Genomic DNA, 26852 nt, shown 5'->3' on the forward strand with positions numbered 1-26852 from the left:
TAGTCGAGCTGAAAACTACTGGAGGAATTCAACAGGTTAGGCAACAACTGTAGATGGAAATCCCAGTCCAGGTGAAGGGTCTCGACCCGAAACATTGACTGCCCATTTCTCTCCACAGATGCTGCCTGACCCACTGAGTTCCTCCAATAGCTTTTCTTCTTGCTACAGATCCCAGCATCTGCAGTCTCTTGGGTCTCCACAGCTGGTAGAGCTGCTGCTTCACAGCTCCAGAAACCCAGGTTCAATCCTGACCTCGGGCGCTGTCTGTGTGGAGTTTGCAAGTTCTCCCTGTGACCACAAGGGTTTCCTCCAGGTGCTCTGGTTCCCTCCCATATCCTAAAGATGTGCAGGTTGGTAAGTAAGTTGCCCCTAGTGTGTAGGTGAGTGGTAGAATCTAGGGGGAAGTTTATGGGAACGTAGGGCAAATAAAATGGAATTAGTGTAGGTTAGTGTAAGTGTAGATGGTCAGTGTTGACTTGGGGGGGGACAAAGGCTTTTTTTCCTTGCTGTATAACACCATAGCTCTGGTACTTTATTATCAGATTGCTGTTTGTGTGAGGTTACTGTGTGCCATCTCGCTCTGTTTCAAACCTGCTTCATTGTTTGTAACACACCTTGGGATTACGCAAGGGCAGCCAAGCAAAACTTACTGATGTGATGGATTACAGATATTCCACCACCTGTCACCATATTGCTTGTCCACAAGTTCCATCTGCCAAAACACAAATAAGAACGTAGGAACACAAAAGCTGAAAATCTGAAATAAAAGCAGAAAATCCTGGAAACACTCAACAGGCCAGGCAGCATCTGTGGAGATTGAAGCGTAGTTAACGTTTCAGTTTAGTGAAACTTCATCAGAATAGTTCTGATGCATGGAATCTGGTATTGGTGTTGGTTTATTATTGTCACTTGTACCGAGGTAGAGTGAAAAACTTGTCTTGCATACCAATCATACAGGTCAATTTATTACGCAGTGCAGTTACATTGAGTTAGTACAGAGTGCATTGAGGTAACACAGGTAAAAACAATAACAGTACAGAGTAAAGTGTCACAGCTACAGAGAAAGTGCAGTGCAGTAAGGTGCAAGGTCACAACAAGGTAGATCATGAGATCATAGCCCATCTCATCGTATAAGGGAACCGTTCAATAGTCTTATGACAGTGGGGTAGAAGCTGTCCTTAAGACTATTTCTGATGCATGGAGTCTGACTTGAAACATTAAGATATGTTGCCTGACCTGGTGAACATTTCCAGCATTGTCTGTTTTTTTTATTTAAATAATGTGTCAAAAGTAGAACGTTGGGATATTAAGGCAAAAGATCGTTTTAAATTTTTTTTAAATTAAGAAAATACTTTTTTTAATAGTGCCCTTTTTGTTTATTTACAACGTGGTAACAGGACCTTCTGGCCCAACGAGTCCGCGCCACCCATTTTAAACCCAAGTTAACCTATCCTTACTTCTTTGGAATGTGGGAGGAAACCAGAGCACCCGGAGGAAACCCACACAGACACAGGGAGAACATACAAACTCCTTACAGACAGCGACGGGAATCGAACCCCAATTGCTGGCACTGTAATAGCGCCGCACTAACTTCTACGCTACCCTGCCACCAACCTGTTTTTTCTAAACAGGGTGTTGCTTTTAACATTCCTTATTTTTAAATGCCTTGCTCTGAAAGACCACGTAACAAATTGTGGGAAACATAATCTTACAAATGATTTACTCTTGATGTACGTGAAACACCAAAGACATTCTAGGTTGCTGTGGTTAGTAATTTTCAGCCTGAGAACAGGTGGAGGAGAATGATGTTTGGAAAGAGGAACTATACTGCTTTGACAGAAACTTGTACCACAAAAAAATTGCTGGGGAGGAATCTGTGCACATAACAAACTTGCTCTGGCAGGTCTGACGTCAATGATTCAGGTGAAGTCAGAATTGTTTTGGTTTTGTCCTTCTTGCTAATACAGTGTTCTGGTTTTAGTAATAAGGGAATTAATATAAATGTATTTTTAAACTCTTGCTTAATTAAATTCAAATTCTCTAATCTACATTCTGAACTTTAACCTTGTCTCATGATTGTTCATAATAACATTTGTCTAGACTCTGGATTACATTTCCAAATATTATTGCCACCAGGCAGTGAAGATCCTGGATCGGAATTTCTTAGTAATCTCTGCCCCAGGAATACTCTGATCTATAGACTGAAGTAACAACAGAAAATATGTTGCTGGCTTTGCACAATTAAATAAGGGCTATTTTGAAAATATTTTTATACCATATTGATTGTAGGCCTGAGAACAAGAAGATGCCTCGTTTGTCAAGACAATGTTGGTGTAATATTCTATGAAACATTTCCAAGTACAATGTCAAGCAATTATTTTTGTGTTGAGTAGCAAGAAGACTGAGTCCAAGGCTTTAAACATGCCCAAGAAAGCAAATGATGTATCTTGGGTCATTTTTTCCATATTAATGGTGCTACGTAAATGCAAGTTGTTGTGCAGGTTTATAGTGTTGATGAGGGTCAGTGGGTAGCAACTCCTCCTCTGAGTCAGTGGGACCCAATCCAGAGACTTGTGTGGTAAGACCAGAGTCTGGACTGAGATTCAGGTACAACATTGAAGGAATTCTGCACTGCAAATGTGCCAGTCTTGGGATGAGCCATTGCATCAAACTCCCATTGCTCAGCTGTTTCAAAGAAAAGCCCAGGTGTTAACTTTGGACATCCTGGCCAATCTTTATCTCTCAACTAACACCAGATAAAAAAGAAACTAATCATCTTGTAACATATTGTTTGAGGGCAATTCCTCCTTGCAAATAATGGTAGAGTTTACATTAAAACTGTGATGATACTTTACAAAAAGATGTGGTAGAAGGAAAAAAGTGCAGCTCCTAAGCAACAAACAGCCTGCTGCAGGAACTCAGCGGGTCGAGCAGCATCTGTGGCGGGGCAGGGAGAGGTGGGGGGTAAGGAATTGTCGACGTTTTGGGTTGAAACCCTGCATCAGGACTGAGAGCGGAGTGACGTGGTGCCCAGTATAAAGAGGAGAAGGGAATGGTGAGCCAGGAGCCCGAGGTGATTGGCGGACTGAGGAGGGGTGTAAGATGACAGGCAGGTTGTGCCAGGAAGGGGAGGGGAGCGGGGCTGGAGTTGGGAGACAGTGGCAGGTGAATGATAGATGGAGGCAGCCAGAGAGAGAAGATAAGTGAGAGGCCGGTCGAGCAAGGTTGGGAGGGGAGGGGAATGTGGAAGGTTGGAGGCAGCTGCTGGAGGGAGATAAGCAGGAACGCAAAGGGCTCCCAGTGCTGGACTCTGATGCGATAAGTAAAAGAGCTTTCGACCTGAAACATAGACAATCCCTTTCCCCCCCCGCAGATGCTGCTCGACCCTCTTGAGTTCCTCCAGCAGATTGCTTGTTTCTCCAGATTCCAGTATCTGCCGTCTCTTGTGTCTCCAAAGCCTAGCTCCTGCTGAACATAGAACAGTACTGCACAGGAACAGTCCCTTCGGCCCACAATGTTGTGCCGAACTAGTAATTAAATGCCCAAGTGAACGAATCCCTTCTGACTACACAATGCCCATATCACTCCATCCTCAACACATCCATGTGCCTATCTAAGATCTTCTATCATATCTGCCTCCACCACCACCCCTGGCAGCACATTCCAGGCACCCACCACTCCCTCTGCCCTGCACATCTCTTTTGAACATCCCCTCTCACCTTAAGTGCATGCCCTCTGGTATTAGACATTTCAACCCTGGGGAAAAGATACCGTCTGACTACTCTATCTATGCGTCTCATAACCTTATCAACCTCTATCAAGTCTCCCCTCAGAGCCTGTGCCATTCCAAAGAAAACAATCCAAGCTTGTCCAACCTCTCCTTATAGCACATGCCCTCTCATCCGGGCAGCATCCTGCTAAACCTCTTCTGCACCCTCTCCAAAGCCTCCACATCCTTCCTATAATGGGGCAACCAGAACTGAATGCAATACTCTAGATGTAGCCTAACCAGAGTTTTGTAAAGCTGGAACATAACTTCCCGACTCTTGAACTCAGTGCCTCGACTAATAAAGGCAAGCATTCCATATACCTTCTTTACCTTCCTATCAACCTGTGCAGCCACAAGCTGCGCTGAACATATGAAATAAGAGGACAAAATGCTGGAAATCCTTAGACAGCATCCGTAGGGAGAGAAGCAGAGTTAACATTTCAGGTTGATGTCGATGTCCACTGTTCCCCTTTCTCCACAGAAATTGTCCAATTATTTCCAGTGTTTTCTCATTTCATAAGGAGTAGAAGCATGAGCAGGAACAAGCCAACAGCCTCTCATTCCATTCAGTAAGAATCTGGCCTCAGCTTCACTTACCTGTACTAATCCCATATCCTTTGATTCCCTTAATGTCTAAAAAGCCCTCAATCTTTGCCTTGAATATACTCAGCCATAGCCATATTGGGTGGAGAATTCCAAAGGTTCTCTATCCTCCTGGTCACAACATTTCCACTCATCTCTCTGCTGGATGGCTGATAGCTTATTCCGCGACCGAACCGCCAACTCTAAACAGCAGAGCGGGAAAACATCATCCCTCATCAAGCCCGTCAAACCTTGTTCTATTGGGATTGCGAAGGACTCTACCAAAGTGCAATTTGTTCTTTTTTATCTTTCATCTTGAAAGGCGCTTTCACCTCAGCCATTAATTCTCCAAAATCGAGTGAGAAAAGACCATAACTGCTACGTCACAACACTATCTCTCATCATCCCATTCAACTCATCCATGGTATTTTTCCCCTTCCATATGATATGAAGAGGCTTGCACATGGATGAGCAGTCTGTCAATCCAGTCAATGGCCTTTTGAGATACTAAGTGGAGAAATGAGGTGCCCCCCCATAACAGATTGGGAAGGGCAGGCTGCTATGATCTCTGTTGAAAGACATGGCCACAGGTGTATTTTGGATCTGCGGTCATCTTCCATTGGAAGTAGGCGTGTCATCCATTGCTTGTGTAGATTCTGTTGAGGTTGGCCACCTTCTGCGAGAGACATAGAAGCCAAGGATCTGTGCTGTGGGGCCAATGATGTGCATCGCAATTGCCAAATTCCCTTGTGTCTTATCCCCATCATCTGCTGCTTGGAAGACATTTCCGGCCTGTGAGTTTTATCTGAATTTCAGAGATCACACTCCAAATTTTCTGATTAATGCTAATAAACAACTTTTCCTCCATCCTTTTGAGCTGAGGCTTCAACTCTTCTTCTCTTTTCTGAGATGCTGCTTGACCTGGAATTGGAATTGGTTTATTATTGTCACTTGTACCAAGGTACAGTGAGAAACTTGTCTTGCGTACCGTTTGTACAGATCAATTCATTACACAGTGCATTGAGGTAGTATAAGGTAAGACAATACAGATTGCAGAGTAAAGTGTCACAGCTACAGAGAAAGTGCAGTGCAGGCAGACAATAAGGTGCAAAGTCATAATGAGGTAGATTGTGAGGTCAAGAGTCCATTTTATCGTATTAGGGATCCATTCAATAGTCTTATAACAGTGGGATAGAAGCTGTCCTTGAGCCTGGTGGTACGTGCTTTCAGGCTTTTGTATCTTCTGCTCGATGGAAGAGGGGAAAAGAGAGAATGTCCAGGGTGGGTGGGGCTTTTGATTATGTTGGCTGCTTTACCAAGGCAGCAAGAAGTATAGACATAGTCGAGGCTGGTTTCCATGATGTGCTGAGCTGTGTCCACAACTCTCTGCAGTTTCTTGTGGTCCTGGGCAGAGCAGTTGCCGTACTGAGCCGTGATGCTTCCAGACCTGATGAGTATTCCAGAATTTTCTGTTTTTAATTACCTTTCCCTATAGATTGGCATCCTTGATACATCTCAAGCCATGAGATGGGAGGAAGGAGTTTTAAAGGAGATTTGAGCAAAAAGTATTCTACACAGAGAATGGTTGATTGCTGGAACTCATCGCCAGAGGAGATGGTGAAGTCACATACAAACGTTTAACAGACATTTAGGCAGGCACTTAAATAGACATGGCATAGAAATAGCGGAGAACTAGTGTATGAAGGCCAAAAAAAGTCGGCATGGATTTGGTGGGCAAATGGGCCCATTTCTATGCTGTCCAAATCTACGACTCCATGACCTTATGACAAGGGGACAAAAATGAATGAAATTGTGTTGCTGATGTAACAAGAAGTGTAGAGTTTCCCTCGGTGATGTTACAAGAAATGTAGCCTTTCAGGGCTAAGTCACACCAAACTCACATTGTGCCATCCCTAGCGTTCAATTTTCAGAGGGTCTGGGCCAAGAGGCTTCGAGTTTAGAAGAACGGAAGTCCACCTTATAGAAATGTAAAGGATCCTGTGGGGGCTCGAGGTAGATACTGAGAGAGAGTTTCCTCTGGTCGAGAACTAAGAGGCATAGGGTAATGAGATTCCCATTTAAGGTGCAGGAATGGAGGAGTTTCTTCTCTCGGAAGATTGTGGATCCTTGTAATTCTCTACTGCATAGTGCTGCGGGAGTGGAGTTATTGAACACATTCAAAGTTGAGGTGGACAGATTTTTGGACAGGATAGGGAATAGATAGAAAGCACTGAGGCCACAAATGGTGGGGCAGGTTATTCCTGGTCCAATTTCTTGAACTATTAGCTCCTCAAAAGCTTTTGAAACACAGGCAACTCCAGCGGTGGATCTTGTCAAGAATAGCGACCTATCTTCAACTGGGGTCCAGTAAATTCCCTGGGATTTAGTGGGCAGTGAAAAGCAACAGAATGTGATAATCCCTCATTAAGACAAGGTTCCTTTAATAGATGCCATTACTGTATTGGGATCAATTCTCTCTAGTGTTCCGATGACAACAGAAAAATAGTACTGCTTTGCGTGCCGGACTACTGCTGGGTTGTTGGTGTCACTTTCACCCGATGCCTGCTTAGGCAGAAAGTTGCTGCTCTTGTAAGTGGTGACAAGGTTGTGAAGATGGCCAAATCACAAGAAGAGGTACAGTTTAATGGTGAGGTTCCTCCAGAATCCAGAGTTATTGCACTACAATGAACTTTGTTTTTTTTTGGTTCTAATTGTGTTCTTTCTTGTACAAATCTTGTATTATTTATGTATAATTTATGCTTAATTTATGTTTTTCTTCTGAATGTTGTGCCTTTAATGCTACGTACCTGTGATGCTGCTGCAAGTAAGTTTTTCATTGCACCTGTGCACACATGTACGTGTGCATATGACATTACAGTCGACTTGACGACTTCTGTTCCATTAGAACAAGATCATTTATTCTGGAAATAAAAATAACTGCAGATGAACATTTGTTCTGATGGGGTTGCAAGGAGGGCACTCAAATGCACGTCGTATCAAAAAAATTGCCAGAAGCTTGGTTTGGCCCCCAGGGATAAATGAGCATTGGGGGCCACAATGAAGAACTGCAAGCAACATCAAGAGCATCGCCACCAGTTCCTCTCAACCCTTGTCCCTGGCTGAACAAATCTTGTTCAACGACACTTATGGATTTTAAGGTTAAGATAAGATTTCTTTATTAGTCACATGTACATTGAAACGCACAGTGAAATGCATCTTTTTGCATTGAGTGTTCTGGGGGCAGCCCGCAAGTGTCGCCACGCCTCCGGCGCCAATATAGCATGCCTACCACTTCCCAACTCGTACGTCTTTGGAATGTGGGAGGAAACCAGAGCACCTGGAGGAAACCCATGCAGACACGGGGAGAATGTACAAACTCCTTACAGGCAGCAGCTGGAATTGAAACCAGGTCTCTGGTGCTGTAATAATGTTACGCTAACCACTGCACCACCATGCCTGCCCCACACTACCATGCCTGCCCCATTTACAGATCCATTTATGAGACAGGTGAACATGACCTTATTAAATGCATATCCCAAGAGGATAGAAGCTGTTCCTATGGATACATTAAACATCTCATGCCTCAGTTTCAAAGTTGGGAATGAACTTCACCACACATGACCTTCCAAGGTGCCTTGTGACACACAATGAAAGCAGTTGCACTTGTGTTGAATTTACCATATTCCTCAGAAGGAATGGATTCAACTAGGAGTACACTGTTCCTTCCATTCCAACCTCAAAGCAGCTGGAAGAAAGTGGGATTCAAACAATGAACACTTTTTTACGAGAATGTTGCCAGGACTCAAGGGTCTGAGCTATAGGAAGAGGTTGGGCAGGATGGGACTTTATTCCTTGGAGTGTAGGAGACTGAGGTGTGACCTTATAGAGGTGTATAAAATTATGAGGGGCATAGATGGAGTGAGTGCGTACATTCTTTTTCCCAAGGATAGGGAACCAAAAACCAGAAGGTATAGGTTTAAGGTGAGGGGGAAAGATTTAAGAGGGACCTGAGGGGCAACTTCTTCACGCAGAGGGGTGATGCATATATGTAATGAGGTGCCAGAGTAAGAGGTTGAGTCAGGTACAATAGCAACATTTAAAAGACACTTGGACAGGTACATGGATAAGAAAGGTTCAGAAGGATATGGGCCAAACACAGGCAAATGGGACTAGCTTAAATGGGCATCTTGGTCAGTAAGGACGAGTTAGGCCGAAGGGCCTGTTTCTATGCTGTATAACTCTATAACTCTGATGAAAGATGGATTGAAAAAGATGCAAAGAGATTAGCCAAGTGCCAGTGATGTTCCAACACAAACCAAACTGCATCATGTACATCAAGTGAGGAAGCCACAGGTTAGACTGGACTTGCCCATGTGGAGTTGCTTTTCACAATTTTGTTCTAGCATTGTACATTGCAACTTTTCAGCAACGTCGAACGGTGTGGCAATCCTTCAAGAGACAAGCTTCCTTAAAGAGATGTTGTGATTTTAATCACTTCCTCTGGTGTTCAGAAGATGACAAGAAAGTCAAGTAGCTTTGTATAGAGAAGCACTTGTTAATCTGCTATGGGGCTGCTAAGTGTTGTTTACACTTGAAATTTGCATAGACAAGATGGCACTGTCGTGAGGAAGAGGTTCTTCCATCAGCAAGTTGCAAAGCTGTTTAACAATCACAATTAGGGGCCAGCCTTCAGATGAATCCAAAAATCTGTAGTTTATGATTATGTTGTTGGATTAGCAATCCAGAAGGCAAGAAAAACAATGACTCATGCCTTACTTTACTTCAGATCTTCCTGCCTGAAACCAAGCCTCAAAGCTCCTTCTTCTCCGCAGGTAAAGCTGATTGGTAATGATTGATGGAAAATGCGGCTTCTGTTCCTTCCCTTCCTGCTCACTTTTCCCTACTGCCAAGTAAAGTCAAGTCGAGTTTATTGTCACATGCACAAGTCCATGTATGCACAGGTGCAATGAAAAACTTACTTGCAGCAGCATCACAGGCACAGAATTAGAGACATGAGGTTCACAAGAAAGACACAAATTAAACATTAATCATACAAAATTATACAAGAAAGAATGCAGAACAAATAAAAACAACAAAGTCCATTGTGGTACAAGTTGTCATAGTGTTGCTATACTGAGGTAGTGATTAGGGTTGTGCAGGTTGTTTCAAGAACTGAATGGTTGAAGGGAAGTAGCTGTTCTTGAACCCGGTGGTGTGGGACTTCAGGCTTCTGTACCTCCTGCCCAATGGTAGCTGCGAGAAGATGGCACGGCCCGGATGGTGGGGATCTTTGATGATAGATGCTACCTTCTTGAGGCAGCACCTCATGTAGGTACTCTCAATGGAGGGCAAGGATGTGCCCGTGATGTATTGGGCTGAGTGCAGTAGTCATGTCTCCAATCTAACACTCAGTAAGCAAGTTCACTTGGGGCTATAGGTTGACAACATTGAGGCTAGAAAATCTGGAGCATCCAAGCAATCACTGCTCACTTAGGTGTCTTTAAATATGTCAACCACTTTTGGGGGGTGTGTGGGATATTGACTTGGGTTGTCATGGTGTTGGCTTACCGGAGATACCAGCAGTGGAGTCTAGAAGTGAAGGAGGAATAAGTATGGCTGCACCTAATTAACACTGCCCTTGGCTCAGGCTTTCTCCGTTATTATAAGTTACTACAAGGTGCAGGGCACTGAGTGATATGTTCAAAAACATATCACATTAAATTTAATTTAATATACTAATTTATTATACATTAAATTTTATTTAATGCACTAAGATTCTCAGGAGCTGCTGAGGGATGTATTGATAATTGGTTTATTATTGTCATATGTACCGAGAAGAGCTCGTGTTTGTGTGCCATCCAGACAGATCCATGCACTAATGCACTAATCACTTCTTAGAGATTCCTTAGGATTGAGGATGACTTTCTTCCATTCTGGTCTTGTGGGGTCTCGGGTGACTGATGAGGCCAATGTCAAACCTGCAGACTCTCCACAGATGGGGCTAGTGGTGGCCAATGGCACGAGTGGGTGGGTGGTTTGTGACGTGATCTGCTTCTTCCTGCTGTGCTTCTCCATACCTTCCTGAATGCTCCCTCTCCACTTTGAGCAGTCATAGACCAGAGATTCTCAGGAGCTGCTGAGAGATGTATTGGTTTATTATTGTCACATGTACCATGAAAAACTTGTGTTTGTGTGCCATTCAGACAGATCATGCCATGCACAATTACATTGAGGTAGTAAATTTTGCAATTTTCCAAAGAGGAAATTCTTCAAGGAATTTACTAATCAACTCACAAAGCCCACTATCATAAACAAAAATAGTTCTGTACATTTTTTAAATCATTTGAAAACTATAAAAGCAACTTATTCAAAGATTGCAAGCTTTTTTTTGTAAAAAGCCTGCTTTCAGATTTATTAATCAAAATGCAATAATTCATCAATTTTAGTTAATAGAAAAGGAAAATACTGGAAATACTCAGCAGGTCAGGCAGCATCTGTGGAGAGAAAACCCTCGTTGCTGTTTCCGGTTCAAGATTCTTCATCCAAACTGCTATGTCTTTGCTTTTCAGTTACCAACCTTAAGAGTAACTTATAATGACTTTGTTGCAAAAACTATTATTCTTAAACTAAATTTTAAAATGTTGCCTGATTCTGCTGTTGCTTGACAGATCTTATGTTTGGCAATTTCCAAGTGAAAACTTCAGGAGTTATAAGTCATTCGAAGAATTAGCACAAGCTTGTGCCCAGTTGCAGGCTAGAATTTCGATTGCTCCCATGCCAGAAACTCTACCTTAACATTTTCCCACTGTGGATGTGGAGGCTTTGGCAAGGGTACAGAAGAGATTTGCCAAGATGCTGCCTGATTAGAGGGTATGAGCTATAAGGAGAGGATGTGTGCCAGACATTCTGTGATACAGTTTAAGGTAGTTCACAGGACCCATATGTCAAAAGATAAGCTAGCTCGTTTTTATCAACATATAAATCCTATATGTGACAGATGTAAATCGAATGTGGCTTCTTTGACACATATGTCTTGGTCCTATCCTCTTTTGGAAAAATATTGGAAAGATATTTTTAACATTATTTCAAATGCATTGATTTACAACCTCATCCTATCACTGCAATTTTTGGATGACCAAGGATAGACTCCAGCCATCTATCTGCCTCCACTAACCGTATGATTGCCTTTGTTACATTAATGGCCAAATGATCCATTTTGCTTAAATGGAAGGATCCAATACCCCCTACTACTTTTCAATGGTTCTCTCAAACTATATCATGTTTAAACTTGGAAAAAATTAGGAGCGGTACTGTTGATCCTTCGCTTAAATTTGAGGAAGTTTGGAGTCCATTTATTCGATATTTTCACATGATATAGATCCCCTTATAATAACCTTTCAATTTAGAGGAACGGAGTTGACGACATAATATTGCTCTGTTTCTACTGAGAAATTTTAGTCCAGTTTTTTTTTCTGTCTTTTTTTAAAATTTTTTTCTTTAGCTTAGTTTGGTTTGATATATTGTTTATAATTTTTCTTATTGTTTCGGGGATTTTTTTTCTTTCTTTTATATTATATTCATTCACTAACAGATCGTTGGATCTACAGATTTTTTTATATACTTTATTGTTCTTTATGACTATCCATGTCATGATTGTTCTCCTGATCTCTTTGTATTACATGTATAAACATTGATATATTAATCTGTATTAATTTGAAAACTAATAAAAAGATTGAAAAAGCAAGAAAGGAGAGGATGAATAAACTTGGGTTGTTTTATCTGGAGTCCCAGCGACTGAGGGGAGACCAGATAGAAACTTATAAAATTATGAGAGGCATGGATATGGCAAATAGTCAGTCTTTTTCCCAGGGTAGAAATGTCAAATATTAGAGCACAATGCATTTAAAGTGAGAGGGGTAAAATGTAAAGGAGATGTGTAGGGTAAGTTTTTACGCAGAGAGTGGTGGGTGCCTGGAACACGCTGCCGGGGATGGTGGTAGAAGCAGATACGATAGTGGTGTTTAAAGGTGTATGAATGGATGGATATGGATCATGTGCAGGCAGAAAAGATTTAGTTTAATTTGGCATCATGTTCGGCACAGATATCGTGGGCCGAAGAGCCTGTTCCTGTGCTGTAACTGCTCTGTGTCGTATGTTCATCATTTCAGACAATGGTAAGTACATCCTTCATTCTCTCTTTTCCTCCCCACTGCTCCCCATTTGGATCTGATATCTTGTGGAATTCCCTCCCTGCATCTGTCGTACAAACTTGTGATGTCTCCATAAAGCCCTGCAGGAAAATGACAGGATATAAACCAGTCACTTTCAACTCCCCCGAGAAAGGATTCAAGAAATCCAGTCAACGCTCTGCGCAAGTGATGGATGGCGCGGGGGAGGGGAGAAACTGCAGAATTTGTGGAGATCCTGCGATGGGCAAATAGACACACGGAGGAGCCAAGTGGGCAACAGCGTGAGTTCTGCAGCCACTTCTGAACCACATTCATTAATTATCTGACTCCAAAGTCCTTTCTGACTGGTGATTGACCTTTTCATCACAATGATTGAAGTTCAGAATTTGATGCACATTTCAACACTGTGCGACCCATTACTCCCGCTATCAATTACAACTTACTTGACCAGTGGGAAAGGCAGGAGGGCGGAGGAGGGAGTGGATGGGTCTGCTGGAGAATGTTGTGGCAACTTGATGAATTGTCTCCAGTGCATAAGTGAGGAGAAGCTTCAAGTGCATCTGGACTTCAAGACGCACAGCCGGGCCACTGAAGACTGTGAAACCTTCCTTTTGAAATAATGCAAAGACAGGGTAAGTAGGCGGAGAGGGTTAGAGGAATAAGTTATTTGTGGGCGCCGGTTTAATGTAACAGGGAAAAAGGATCAACACGCAGAGAGTGGTGCATGTATGGAATGAGCCGCCAGAGGTAGTGGTAGAGGCAGTTATTGGACCCCATGTCTCCTCTGTACAACAACATTGTTAAGGGTCTTGCCATTAACAGTGTACTGTCCCCTTACATTTGATCTCCCAAAGTGCAGCACCTCACATTTGGCCAGATTAAACTCCATCTGCCATTTCTCCGCCCAAATCTGCCATTTCCCAGTTGCTTTAGGTTTTTGTCTTTTGCCACTGGCTCCTGAAAAATTCCCAGTCTACCATCAGTACTTGTCACATGACATGCTAGCGGTTAGCGTAATGCTATTACAGAGCCAGTGACCTGGTTTCAATTCCTTGCTGTCTGTAAGGGGTTTGTACATTCTCCCCGTATGTCTGCATGGGTTTCCTCCGGGTGCTCCGGTTTCCTCCCACATTCCAAAGACATACGGGTTAGGAAGCTGTGGGCATGCTATGCTGGCGCTGGAAGCGTGGCGACACTTTTGGGCTGCCCCCCAGAACATTCTACGCAAAAATAAGCATTTCACTGTGTGTTTTGATGTCCATGTGACTAATAAAGATATCTTATCTTATCTTATCTTATCTTATCTTATCTTATCTTATCTTATCTTATCTTGTTGGGGCTGTGGAGATGGAGCAGGGAACTGCATTCATTGGGATGGTACAAAGTTCTGGTCAGCGGTGGCTGGTCTTTAAGAGACAGATAACGACACAGCGACACTCGACTTTAGCAACAAACAAGATGCTGGAGGAACTCAGCAGTCAGGAGCATCTGTGAAGGGAATTGGACAGTTAACATTTCAGGTTGAGGCCTTTCATCTGGACTGATTTCCATTTCCCTTCACAGAGGAGATTTACCAGGATGTTGCATGGATTGGAAAGCATGTCTTGTGAGGATAGGCTGTGGACTGAATGGCCTCCTTCTGTGTTCTAGTGTCTATTATTCTATGATTCCATCAGAAAATGCACAGTCCACTCTGCTTTCGAAACTAGAACTGAACTTTGGAACGTGGGCAGAAGGTGTAGCTGTCATTACGTGGCTCGGTGCTGCCCACCAAGGATCAACTTCAAGGCACGTGCATTTTAAGCTTCCAATAAAGAGAAGCAGTCTCTTACTTCTGAAAGGCAAGAAGCATCACCAGCTCCAATCTCCCCTCTTGCCCGCTTAAAATGAAGCGCTCAACTCAGTTCAGAAAACTGTTCCAAAATGCCATCTTTTGTGATTTTGTTTTGTTTGTTTAATGGAATTTTCAGCATTGAATGTGTTTGCCTGTTAACCAGTGGTTCATGAAGGCAACTCACCGCCATCTTCTCAAGGGCAATTAGGGATGGGCAATTAACTGCTGGCTCAGCCTGCGAGGACCACATCCCTTGATTGAATATAAAAGAAAAACTGTGTTAATAGAGTCATAGAGAGATACATTCTGGAAATAGGCCCTTCAGCCCATCGATTCTGCACTGACAATCAACCAACCATTTTACACTAATTAACCCCACTTTTTATTCTCCCCACACTCTCATCAACTCCCCTACATACTAGGGGCAATTTACAGTGGCCAATTCACCTGCCAACCTGCACGTCTTTGAGATGCAGGAGGAAACCAGAGCACACAGAGGAAACCCATGCAGTCACGGGGAGAACATACAAACTCCACTCAGAGAGCACCCGAGGTCAGGAGTGAACCTGGGTGCCCGGTAGCTGCGCCACTGTGCGACCCTAAATAATGCAGGAGTCTCTGCTCTGTCTTGACAAGGTCAGTCAGTTGGCCAGTCAGGGGTGGGAGACGAGTCCATTGTGTGAGTGTCAAACTTTGCCACAACAGCTGAGGTTGTCACATCGGCCAGCTCCTGCCTCCCCTGTTGGCAACAATCTTTGTGGCAACTGCACCAGCCTTGATCCATATTGTGGGCAGGCTTCTGCCAACCATCAGTCGGATTCCTTGGGACCTTCCTGAATTGACATTTTGGTCTTAGTAATTGGCTTATTATTGTCACATGTACTGAGATACAGTGAAAAGCTTTTGCTTGCGTGCCATCCAGATAGATCCTTCCATACATAAGTACACTGAGGTAGCACAAAAGGATAAAAGAACAGAATGCAGAAGAGTGTTACAGTTACAGAGAAAATGTAGTGCAGGTAAACAAATAAGATAAGATATCTTTATTTGTCACATGTACATCGAAACACACAGTGAAATGCATCTTTTGCATAGAGTGCTCTGGGGGCAGCCTGCAAGTGTCGACACACTTCTGCCGCCAACATAGCATGCCCACAACTTCCTAACCCGTACGTCTTTGGAATGTGGGAGGAAACCGGAGCACCCAGAGGACACCCAGGCAGACATGGGGAGAATGTACAAACTCCTTACAGACAGCAGCGGGAATTGAACCCGGGTCGCTGGCGCTGTAAAGCATTAGACTAACCGCTGCACTACCATGCCTAAAGTGCATCTAGAGAAACAAAGGACTGCAGATGTTGGAATCTAGATTTAAAAACAACAAGATGCTGGAGGAACTCAGCAGGTCAGGCAGCATCCGTGGAGAAAAGCAGACGGTCAATGTTTTGGGTCAGGACCCTTCCTCAGGACTGCAGATAGGAAAAAGGGGAAGCCCAATATATAGGAGGGGAAAACAAGAGCAGTGATAGGTGGACAAAAGAGGGGAGGCGGGGTGGGCACAAGGTGGTGACAGGTAGATGCAGGTAAGAGATAGTGATGGGCAGGTGCGGGGGAGGAGGGGAGAGCAGATTCACCAGGGGATCGGTCACAGGTATGGAGGCAGGCGGCATGGGGGGAGGGGAGGAGAGGGAAAGGAGAGAGAAAAAAAATGGTGGGGAGAAAAAAGAGAGAGAGGCTGAGAAAGGGAAGAAAAGAAGAGGCGGGGTGGGGGGTGGGGTGCAGTTGGTTTACTTAAAGTGGGAGAATTTGACGTTCATCCCGTTAGGCTGTAAGGTCCCAAGACGGAAAATGAGGTGCTGTTCCTCCAGTTTGCGCTTGGACTTCTCCCGGCAGTGGAGGAGGCCGAGGACTGACATATCACTGATGGAGTGGGAGGGGGAGTTGAAGTGACTGGCAACGGGGAGATGCAGGTCGCGGTTACGGATGGAGCGCAGCTGTTCTACGAAACGCTCACTTGGTCTGCGTTTGGTCTCACCTTCCAGTTTGCGCTTGGACTTTTCCCAGCAGTGGAGGAGGCCGAGGACTGACATATCAGTGATGGAGTGGGAGGGGGAGTTGACTGGCAACAGGATGCACTCTCTGTTCAACCTCTGTATGTGACCAGCTCTTTAATAGTTTATTTGCCAAAATTCCTTTCCTCACTGGTGCCTGGATGGTACGGGTATTTTAAAGATGTCTGAAGATGTAGTTCTTCAAGGACTATCATTGAATCGAGTGCTTGAGTGGGAAAGCCTTCGTCAATGCCTGGGATGGTTGGAAACTGCTAATTTATGTCAGTTCTCCTTGCCTCTATTTGCCTAACAAACATCAGGTGCAGCAGTATACTGAGTGGCAGCTTAAATTAAGCCATTAAGAAACAACTAATTTAGTGATGATGGGTTTGTCACTCTTGTACCCTGCCGCTGAGTATATTGGATTAAGTGATATCTTGGCAAACCTTGGTTATTGCCAATTTAATTGGGAAGATTGGGAGCAACATGTAAAATAATAGCTGCTCCTGTTTGTGAAAACAGTGGCAACTACTCAGTTAACTGTCAAACGTTGCTTGTGGCAGGATTTGTTGACAGCTTTTTGGCTTTTGAAATGCCCCAAATGACCTCATGTACTGCAGCTCTTTTGGAACTATTTTTAAGTCTGTTTTTGACCTAAAAATTTGCCAACAAAAATGTGTTTCTTAATCTAGTAAGCAGAAACAACAGGCGATGATCAAATTAGATTCAAACTAATTGGCAAAGATTGCTTTAGTCTTGTTGTTTATTGCTTTTCCTTTGTTGTCAATTATTTTAATTAAGGAATGCTATTTCATCCATGGGGATTCTCTCCTTTAAGGAATGCTATGTTTTGTTTTAGATCATTGCTGTTTGTCATGTAGAAGTAAAAAGTAATGAGTTTTATCAGGCCATTACTGCTTGCAGTTCCTGAATGTGTGTTGTGGAGGAGTTCTGGACAGAGATTGTTAGTAACCAGACCTCATACTGATCAAGTCTGCTAACAAAATACAGGCTATCCTCAGGTTACAAGCACCCAACTTATGGACACCCCTACATACGATCGAGCTCCCATAGTATTATTAAATTCACAAGTCTGACATATGTTCATTCCTACGAATGGTAGAACTAGTTTCCTCTCTCTCTCCACTTTCAGTATTGTTCTTTCTTATCAGTCTTATGTGCTTTTGATTCATTCATTACACACATTCATTACAAAACCATGGAGGTACAGTTACCACATCGAGTGATTTTTGTGTATTTTCCGACTTATGGACAAAATTGTGGAAGCTGTTTGTTACCAAGAGAAGCCTGAATGAAATTTTCAAAGCAACCGCAGGATTTGTCTCCCAAATAAGTTTTCCGAGATAAGCACCATCAGTCTTCTTGATAAGCTTTCCTGATTTATAAATTTGCACCAGTTACAAGTTCTGCTTTATGGCAATGAGGTTGAAAAGTTTATTTTTCTTCCAGTGTGGTATCGAGCGCAAAGTAAACAAGCTGAACCTGAGCTAACTCAGACTCAGTAAATGAGAAAACAGAACCTTGAAATAATAATTATTTAGATTGAAAGGGAAGAATAAGCCTCACACACTCACAGGAGCTGTTACCTCTTCCTCTACAAGGTATTTGTGTCGTGACATCAGGTTTGCAGCTTGTCAGATCCAGTGGCCAAGGGTCACAAGACACGATTATGCATCAGTCACCACTTCCAGTTAGATGTCCTTGTGGTACCAGCCTCATTAATGACAGAATTGTTACACCACAGAAGGAGGCTAATCAGTCCACTAAAACAATGTGGGCTCCTTGTAGAACAATCCCACCAGTCTCATTCTCCTGCTCTTTCCCTGTAGCCCCAACTTAATCTGTCTCTTGTCCCTGTCCAATTCCATAAAGCCACTAATTGACTGTGTTTCCACTACCGGTCAAGGCTGTCAATTCCAATCTCTGCATTAAATAAGACCATTCCTCATGCTCCCCTTCAATCTTTTCTCTGTATGTTAGATCTGTACCTCCTGCTCCTTGAACCATCCACCAGTGGGAATGACTTCCTTCTGTTTTCCCTACCTGAACCAGCTGTAATCCTGTACCCCGCTAATACGCTTCCTCTCTATCTTAGAATTATAGAATCACGCAGCACAGAAGCAGGTCCTCGGCCCACCATGTCCATGTCAACCAGGAAGCACTCACATATACTAATTCCATTTACCAGCCACAAACAATCTGTTGCAGGAACTCAGTGGTTCAAGCAGCATCTGTGGAAGGAAAGGAATTGTTGGCATTTCGGGTCAAAACCCTGCATCAGGACACATGCAAGGTTTCAATCCAAAACTTCAGCAGTTCCTTTTCCTCCACAGATGCTGCTTGACCTGCTGACTTCCTCCAGCAGGTTGTTTCTTGGTCCCCGATTCCAGCATCTACAGTCTCTTGTGTTTTCATTTACTAGCTTTGGTCTGTAGCCTTCCATGCCTTGGCAATTCAAGTGCTCATCTAGGTACTTCTTAAATATCATGAGAGTACCCCCTTTCACAACACCCTCAGGTAGTATTGGTATTGGTATTGGTATTGGAATTGGTTTATTATTATCACTTGTGAAAAACTTGTCTTACATACCCTTCGTACAGATCGATTCATTACACAGTGCATTGAGGTAGTACAGTGTAAAAACAATAACAGAATACAGAGTAAAGTGTCACAGCTACAGGGAAGTGCATTGCAGGTGTAATACTTAGTGACAGAACTTAAATTTAAAAGAGCAGAACGATTATAGTAAAAATAATGAGTAGATCTGCAGAGAGCAGCTTGCAACAAGTCTCCGTGCTCCGGCGCCATCTTGCTATACCTGTGCAATTCAGATTCCAGCTGGTCTCGGAGTGAAAAAAATCATCCCCAGATCCTTTACGCCTTCTACCCCTTAGTCTAAACCTATGTCCTCTAGGTTTAGAGGAGGTTGATGAGGTTCTACGCGGCGCTAGTGAGGCCTCATTTGGAATACTGTGCGCAGTTTTGGGCCCCGCATCTTAGGAAGGATGTGCTGACGTTGGAGAGGGTTCAGAGGAGATTTACGAGAATGATTCCAGGAATGAAAGGGCTTAAGTATGATGAGCGTTTGTCGGCTCTTGGGCTGTACTCGCTGGAGTACAGAAGGATGAGAGGGGACCTCGTAGCGACATTTAAAATGTTGACAGGTAAGGATAGAGTAGATGTGGCTAGGCTGTTTCCCTTGGTGGGCGTGTCCAGGACCAGAGGGCACAATCTTAGAATTAGAGGGTACAGTTTCAAGACAGAGATGAGGAGAAGTTTCTTTACCCAGAGGGTGGTGAAATTGTGGAACTCCTTGCCACGCACAGCAGTGGAGGCCAGATCAGTGGGGGTATTCAAGGAGGAGATAGACAGATATCTAAATAGTCAGGGTATCAAGGGATATGGGGATAAGGCTGGCAAATGGGATTAGAATAGTTTTTTTTTCTCTCTCTTTTTTCCCACCCCATTTCTTTTTCCCTTTTCCTTGGAGCAGACTCGATGGGCCGAATGGCCTGCTTCTGCTCCCTTATCTTGTGATCTTGTGATCTTATTAGAGTCATTGAGTCATACTGCACTGAAGCAGGCCCTTCAGCCCATCAAGTCTATGCTGACCATCAAGCACCCAATTACACTAATCCTATCCTAATCCTATTTTATTCTCTAGACATTGCCAGTGTTTTCCCCCAGATACCACCGCTCATCTACACACCAGGCCACATTAAAGAGGCCAATTTATCTACCACTTTCTCGAGTCTTTGGGATGCGGGAGGAAGCCAGGACACCCAGAGGAAACCCATGGAGTCACAGGGAGAATGTGCAAACTCCACACAGACAGCACCAGAGGTCTGAGTTGGACCTGAGTCACTGGAGCTGTGAGGCAGCAGCTCTACCAGCTGCACTACTGTGCTGCCCAAATTTTCTCATTCCTCTCATTCATGTGGAATAACCTTGAGTAACAAAGAAAGGCACATTTACGGAATAAAGTGGTTTACTGTCGCTGAAGTAAGATTTTACATATAGCTGCTACAGTAGCAAAAATGCCACCCAATTCATGCAAAGCAAGTTCCCAAAAGAGCAATGTGATAATGACCAGAAAATATGATTCTTAGTCATAGAGTTATACAGCACAGAAACTCACCCATGCGGACCAAGTTGCCTATCTGAGCGAGTCCCATTCGCCTGCGTTGAGCCCATATCCCTCTAAACCTTTCCTATCAATTTACCTGTCCAAACGTCTTTTAAACATTGTAATTATACCTGCCCTTCCCACTTCCCTTGACAGCTGGTTCCATATACCCACCACCCTCTGTGTGCAAAAGTCCCCCCACAGGTCCCCTTTTAAATCTTTCCTCCTCATCTCAGTTCTAAAGGTACGTCCCTTTATTCTGAGGCTGTGCTCTCGGATCCTAGACTCCCCTACTGATGGAAACATCCACTCTACATCCAGTCTATCCAGGCCTTTCAGTATTTGGTAAGTTTCAATGAGATTCCCCCCTCATCCTTCTGAACTCAGTTGAGTACAGGCCCAGAGGTATCGTATGCTCCTGAATGGAGTGAACAAGTATTGGACAAATAAAGACAAACCAGTATTTTTGTAAGGCAATATCCCCATTTTTCCCATTTTCCAGTAGGGGATGGTTGGGGCTGGAGTATAGGAGCTCTGATCCATCCAAGTTTTACCAGTGTGTCTCCTGCTTATGATGCAGCTGGAGAAGTTGGTACAAATGCCTCATTTGTGACAGTACAAAAGAACAGTTGTTAATGCAAGCCACACTTGCCTGGTGGAAGCAGAGTACTTGTCTCCAGGGGAACGGCTGGTGGATTGAGACTAAAATCATTGTTTCTCATTTTACCTCAGACAATTGCTGTTGGTATTGGTATTGGTTTATTATTGTCACTTGCACCGAGATACAGTGAAAAACTTGTCTTGCATACCGATTGTACAGATCAATTCATTACACAGTGCAGTTACATTGAGTTAGTACAGAGTGCACTGAGGTAGTACAGGTAAAAACAGTAACAGTACAAAGTAAAGTGTCACAGCTACAGAGAGAGTGCAGTGCAGGTAGGCAATAAGGTGCAAGGTTACAAGGTAGGTTGTGAGGTCAGAGTCCATCTCATCGTATAAGGGAACCTTTCAACAGCCTGATCACCGTGGGATAGAAGCTGTCCTTAAGCCTAGTGGTATGTGCCCTCTGGCTTCAGTGTCTTCTACCTGATGGGAGAGGAGAGAAGAGAGAATGACCTGGGTGGGTGGGGTCTTTGATTATGCTGGCTGCTTCACCAAGGCAGCAAGAGGTATAGACAGGAGGGGAGGCTGGTTTCCGTGACACGCTGGGCTGTGTCCACAAACCTCTGCAGTTTCTTGTAGTCCTGGGCAGAGCAGTTGCCATACCAAGCCGTGATGCATCCAGATAGGATGCTTTCTATGGTGCATCGATAAAAGTTGGTGAGTGTCAAAGGGGGCAATTCCAACTTGTATGTCAAGAATTGGGTGCATTGTCACTCATCTGTGAAGTGGCCAAGTTGACAAGATTGAATAGCTCATTTTGTGACCGTCACATCAAGTTAAGCTGGAATTTGGCACGACATTTTAAAATGGGAGTGCCATAATGAAGTGGTTGAGACACTTGACTGGGTTCCTTCTTTGCTGTATCATTCTAAGGTTCCATGACATGACATCGCGTAAAGGAGTCATACTAGACTGCACCATATGAATTTGATTTTGGAGATAATGATGACTAGTGGGGCAGTGTGGAAAATGCTGCTGAAAGTTACACCACAAAAAACAGCCTGCAATAGACTCATTGGTGCAAGTGGTAGTGTCATCTGCGGAGTTTAAGATTCATCAATTCTGACTTTCACCGCACTCTCCTCATCTCTTGTAGCCTACACCATGTCCTGGTGGCTTCTACCAACCTTCTGCTGAATTTATCTCCAATTCTTTTCTTAGCCTAGCAAAGACCTGCAGGGTACGAGCTTTTTGCTTTGCATTGTCATCTAATATTGATTACTGCATCACTCCACTGACAATATGTGGATAACATCCTCTGATAAAACCATTTGACGAAACCAGGACAGATGCCAAAAAAGAAGCCTTTGCCTATATCAGACAAAAACTCCTGCCCTAGATTCTTATACACAAATCTAATGAACCAATGATAAAATAGGAATGAGGTTTTGCAGTATTCATTATCCAAGCTCATGTCCACATAATAGCCACTTGAAAAGGGAACTAGAAGATGAAGAACGTCTTTAGAATTATATCCAGGAAAGAAACAACACTCCAGGGAAGATGTGAGAAGAACCTTCTTCCCATTAATGAGAGTGCTGGATCTCCTGTTTTATCTGACATGGAGACCCAGACCCAGTGGGGACTGCCTCCCTTCGATGCACATCCACACTCATTAAGTCCCAAGATGCTACATAAAAAGGAGCAGTCCCTAAACTGAACCCAAACATCTGCCTGGTACTTAGAACATAATGAATGCCCAACCAGAGTGCATTCCCAACCAGCTGATAAAGAAATGCCCTTCAAAATCTTTTTACTTTGATGCAGGGTCTGAATTTTCCTTGAATCGTTTTCGAATTTTGGGATTTTTTTTGTGATGCAGATCCACTGGAGTCGCTCCCTCACAGCTCCAGCAACCCCGGTTCAATCCTGTCTGTGTGGAATTTGTACGTTCTCCCAGTCACCGCGTGGATTTCCTTTAAGTTCTCCAGTTTCCTCCCACATCCCAAAGATGTGCAGGGTTGGTAGGATAATTGCTCCTCGTGTAGAGGAGTGGTAGGATTTGGGGTTGGTTGATAGCATTGTGAATAAAAAAAGATGAGATAGTTTATTAGTCACATGTACATCGAAACACACAGTGAAATGCATCTTTTTGCGTCGAGTGTTCTGGGGCCAGCCCGCAAATGTCGCCACGCTTCCGGCGCCAACATAGCATGCCCACAACTCCTCGAATTAGTGCAAATGGGTGCTAACATAGAACATAGAACAGCACAGCACAGGAGCAGGCCCTTCAGCCCACCATGTCTGCGCCGAACACAATGCCAGAGTTTCGACCCGAAACGTCGACTATTCCTTTCCTCCCACAGATGCTGCTTGACCCACTGAGTTCGTCCAGCGGGTTGTTTGTTGCTTCAGATTCCAACACCTGCAGTCCCTTGTGTCTCCTAAACTAAATCTCTTCTGCCTGCACACCATCCATATCCCTGCATATTTATGTGTCTATCTTAAATGTCACTTTCGCCTGGTAGTTGGTATGGGCGCAACGGGCCCATACCAACTAGCTCTATGTTAAGGATGCAGCAAAAAACGGAATTGTTTTTTTTGCTATTGTTGGTGGTGTTGTTGAAATGGCGGTGAGCCCGGTCATTTCTCAATTGGAATTCAAACGCATCTGAAATGGATACATGAAGTTCAATGTGCACAGCCTCCTGTGAGTGTAGCCCTTATTCTCAGCAACCCCCCTACACAGCGCATTCTTGAATCGTACAGAAATGAGTGACGTCGGCATCTTGGAAGAGAATATATTGAATTGATGGAACATGAATGTAAAAAAAGACATGTCTGGGTGTTTTTTTTTACTGTCCATCTTATGAATAAGGTATATTTTTGAAAAAAAAAGAAATATAAAAGGAGATAGATTAGAATGGCGTGTAATTTAAGAGGCATTACGTGTGGGCAAGAGGACCCAGGAGCAAGTAAAAAAACATCGAAGATGGGACAAGCTGCTGTGCAGGGACCAGTAAAAGCCTTTGTTCTTTATTCTTTTACTCCGTTGCAGCAGGGACCCCTGAAGCAATCCAGAGCATATTCTGCAAAGGGTTATCTTTCAGCCTGAGAGTTCCAGAGAAACGTTGGCCTGCTTCTCTGACCTGCTCGAGTTCAGAGCATGTCAGCTACAGGGGAGCCTGTCTTGGCATACCACAGAGTCTAGACAGTCTGAGCTACCATCCTTCTGTTCCTGCCTAGGAACTCAGACATTCTCATGCCACTGATAATTCGAAAATTGTTTCTGATAGGCTATGCCTTTTAGCCACGGACACCCATAATAAGCCTTGGATCAGTGACACTGTCAGAGCAACAGTGGGAAAACAGAAGCGAGCTCGGGTTCAGTGTGAGGTCAAAAATCATGACCCTCGGTGACCTTTGTAGCGTAAGCTGAAGACTCTTCTAATAAAATAATGATAAAGATGAGAACTTGGGTTAAAACTGTACTCTGTACATGCGAGGAATGTTTTCCCCATTTTAATAAGGTGATGGATTTTGTGAAACTTATCCCAAACCTCCTAACACATTTACTCTGTAAATAAATGATTGAGTGTGAAGGATTTTACATTGTCATTGAGAACATACTAATTTATTTACAATTTGCTACAACAATATCAAACCAAAAAGTTATAAAATTGTAAAGTCACGTATTGTGTAAAAGTATATCATATTATGGGAGTCTGTCATAGAGTGAACATGAAAACCTTTTCCCTTCAGCCAAGAGACCAATAACTGAGAGATATTAAGGTAAACTAATGGGTAGAAGAATTACAGGGTAGTTGAAGAAGTATTTTTTTACCTTGGACCTAGGGGTCCAATAACAACATTTAACAGATATTTGGACAGGTATATGGATAGGAAAGGTTTAGGAGTGGGGAAGGCAGAGATCTTCATCACATTCAAAATGATGGACAGCACAGTGACACAGCTAGCAGAGCTTCTGCCTCACAGCTCCAGCGACCTGGGCTCAATCCTGACCCCCAGGTGCTGTCTGTGTGGAGTTTTCACATTCTCCTTGTGATCATGTGGGTTCCCTCCAGGTGCTCCGGTTTCCTCCCCCATCCCAAAGACATGCAGGCTGGTAGATTACTTGGGCACTGTAAATTGTCCCGAGTGGTAGAATCCGAGGGGACTTGATGGGAGTGTGGGGAGAATAAAATAGGATCAGTGTAAATGGGTGTTCAACAGTCAGCATGAAATCACAGAATCATAGAAACAGGCCCTCCGGCCCAACTGGTCCATGCTGTCCAAGATGCCCATCCAAGTTAGTCCCATTTGCCTGTGTTTGGCCATATCCTCCTTAACTTTTCGTAACTCAGTGGGCCAAAGTTCAGTCTCCATGTTCTGTTTAACCTCCAGAAATATGGGCCCGAATGGGGAATTGGGCCAGTATAGATACAATGGGTTGAAAAGCCCCTTTCTATTCTGAAAGAAAGCACATGGCTTTAGATACCTCAAACTCTTTCTTCCAAATCTCCTGAATTGTCCTGAAACTCATAGCATCTTGGCAAGGAGGGTTTTGGCATATATTTTGCTTAATTTTAGCAGCGTGTGGCTCCAGAGACCTTTGCTTCAGAGGCTGCTGCAAGTTTTGTGTAACCTGAGCGAGCTCAAAGCTGCCTTGTACCCTATTCCAGTGGATTTGTTGTTTTTCAGCACCAAGGGATACAATTGTGATTTGTTTAATTTTCATCTCAGGGCTGAAACCCTACTTCCTGTGTCTATGTTCCATAAAACGAGGCTTATTTTGTACGAGCTATTAATTATTTCACGTTGTGTTTGCAGAGGCTCGGAGGGAAGCACTCTCACCCCTCGTCAGAAGGTTATGTGTTCAAGTTCCACTTTAGAGACTTGAGGATAAATATCTACACTGTGTTCAAGCATTTTCCATGGGATCATTATTCCATGTGCACATATGTGAAGGAATATCTCCTGAGAGAGTGCCTTTACTTGCCTTTGAAGTGAAGAGCTGGGCTGTTTCAGAGATCCATTGAGAGCCAATCACGTTGCTGTTGGTGTAGGTCAGACTGGGTAAAGACAGCTGATCACCTTGAGTGATGCAGATGAGATTGTGCAGCAACCTGGAAGTCTCACGACCACCACTATAATGCTGTTTTTTTATGCCGGGCAATTTAATGAACCCAGTTTAAGGACCCCAGCTGCCATTTTGAAATTTGAAGCTAAGTTTCCAGATCATTAACTGAGACTCTGGATACCTCTACAGTAAGGTGCTGCCTGCAGTATTTGTAGCATTAGTTGCAACAGATTGATTGTCGAAGGCTGCTGCCACATTAAATATGCATCAGGTGACTGGGTTGCAACAATTTCCGAGAGAGTTTCATGAGCCAGTATGGAAGAACCACTGATATTGGTATTGGTATTGGTTTACTATTGTTACTTGTACTGAGGTACAGTGAAAAACATGTCTTGCATACCGATCATACAGGTCAATTCATTACACAGTGCAGTTACATTGAGTTAGTACAGAGTGCATTGATGTAGTACAGGTAAAAACAATAACAGTACAGAGTAAAGTGTCACAGCTACAGAGAAAGTGCGGTGCAATAATGAGCAAGGTCACAACAAGGTAGATTGTGAGGTCAGAGTCCATCTCATCGTATAAGGGAAC

This window comes from Pristis pectinata, chromosome 23 (assembly GCF_009764475.1).
Source record: "Pristis pectinata isolate sPriPec2 chromosome 23, sPriPec2.1.pri, whole genome shotgun sequence".
NCBI classification, from domain to species: Eukaryota; Metazoa; Chordata; class Chondrichthyes; order Rhinopristiformes; family Pristidae; genus Pristis; species Pristis pectinata.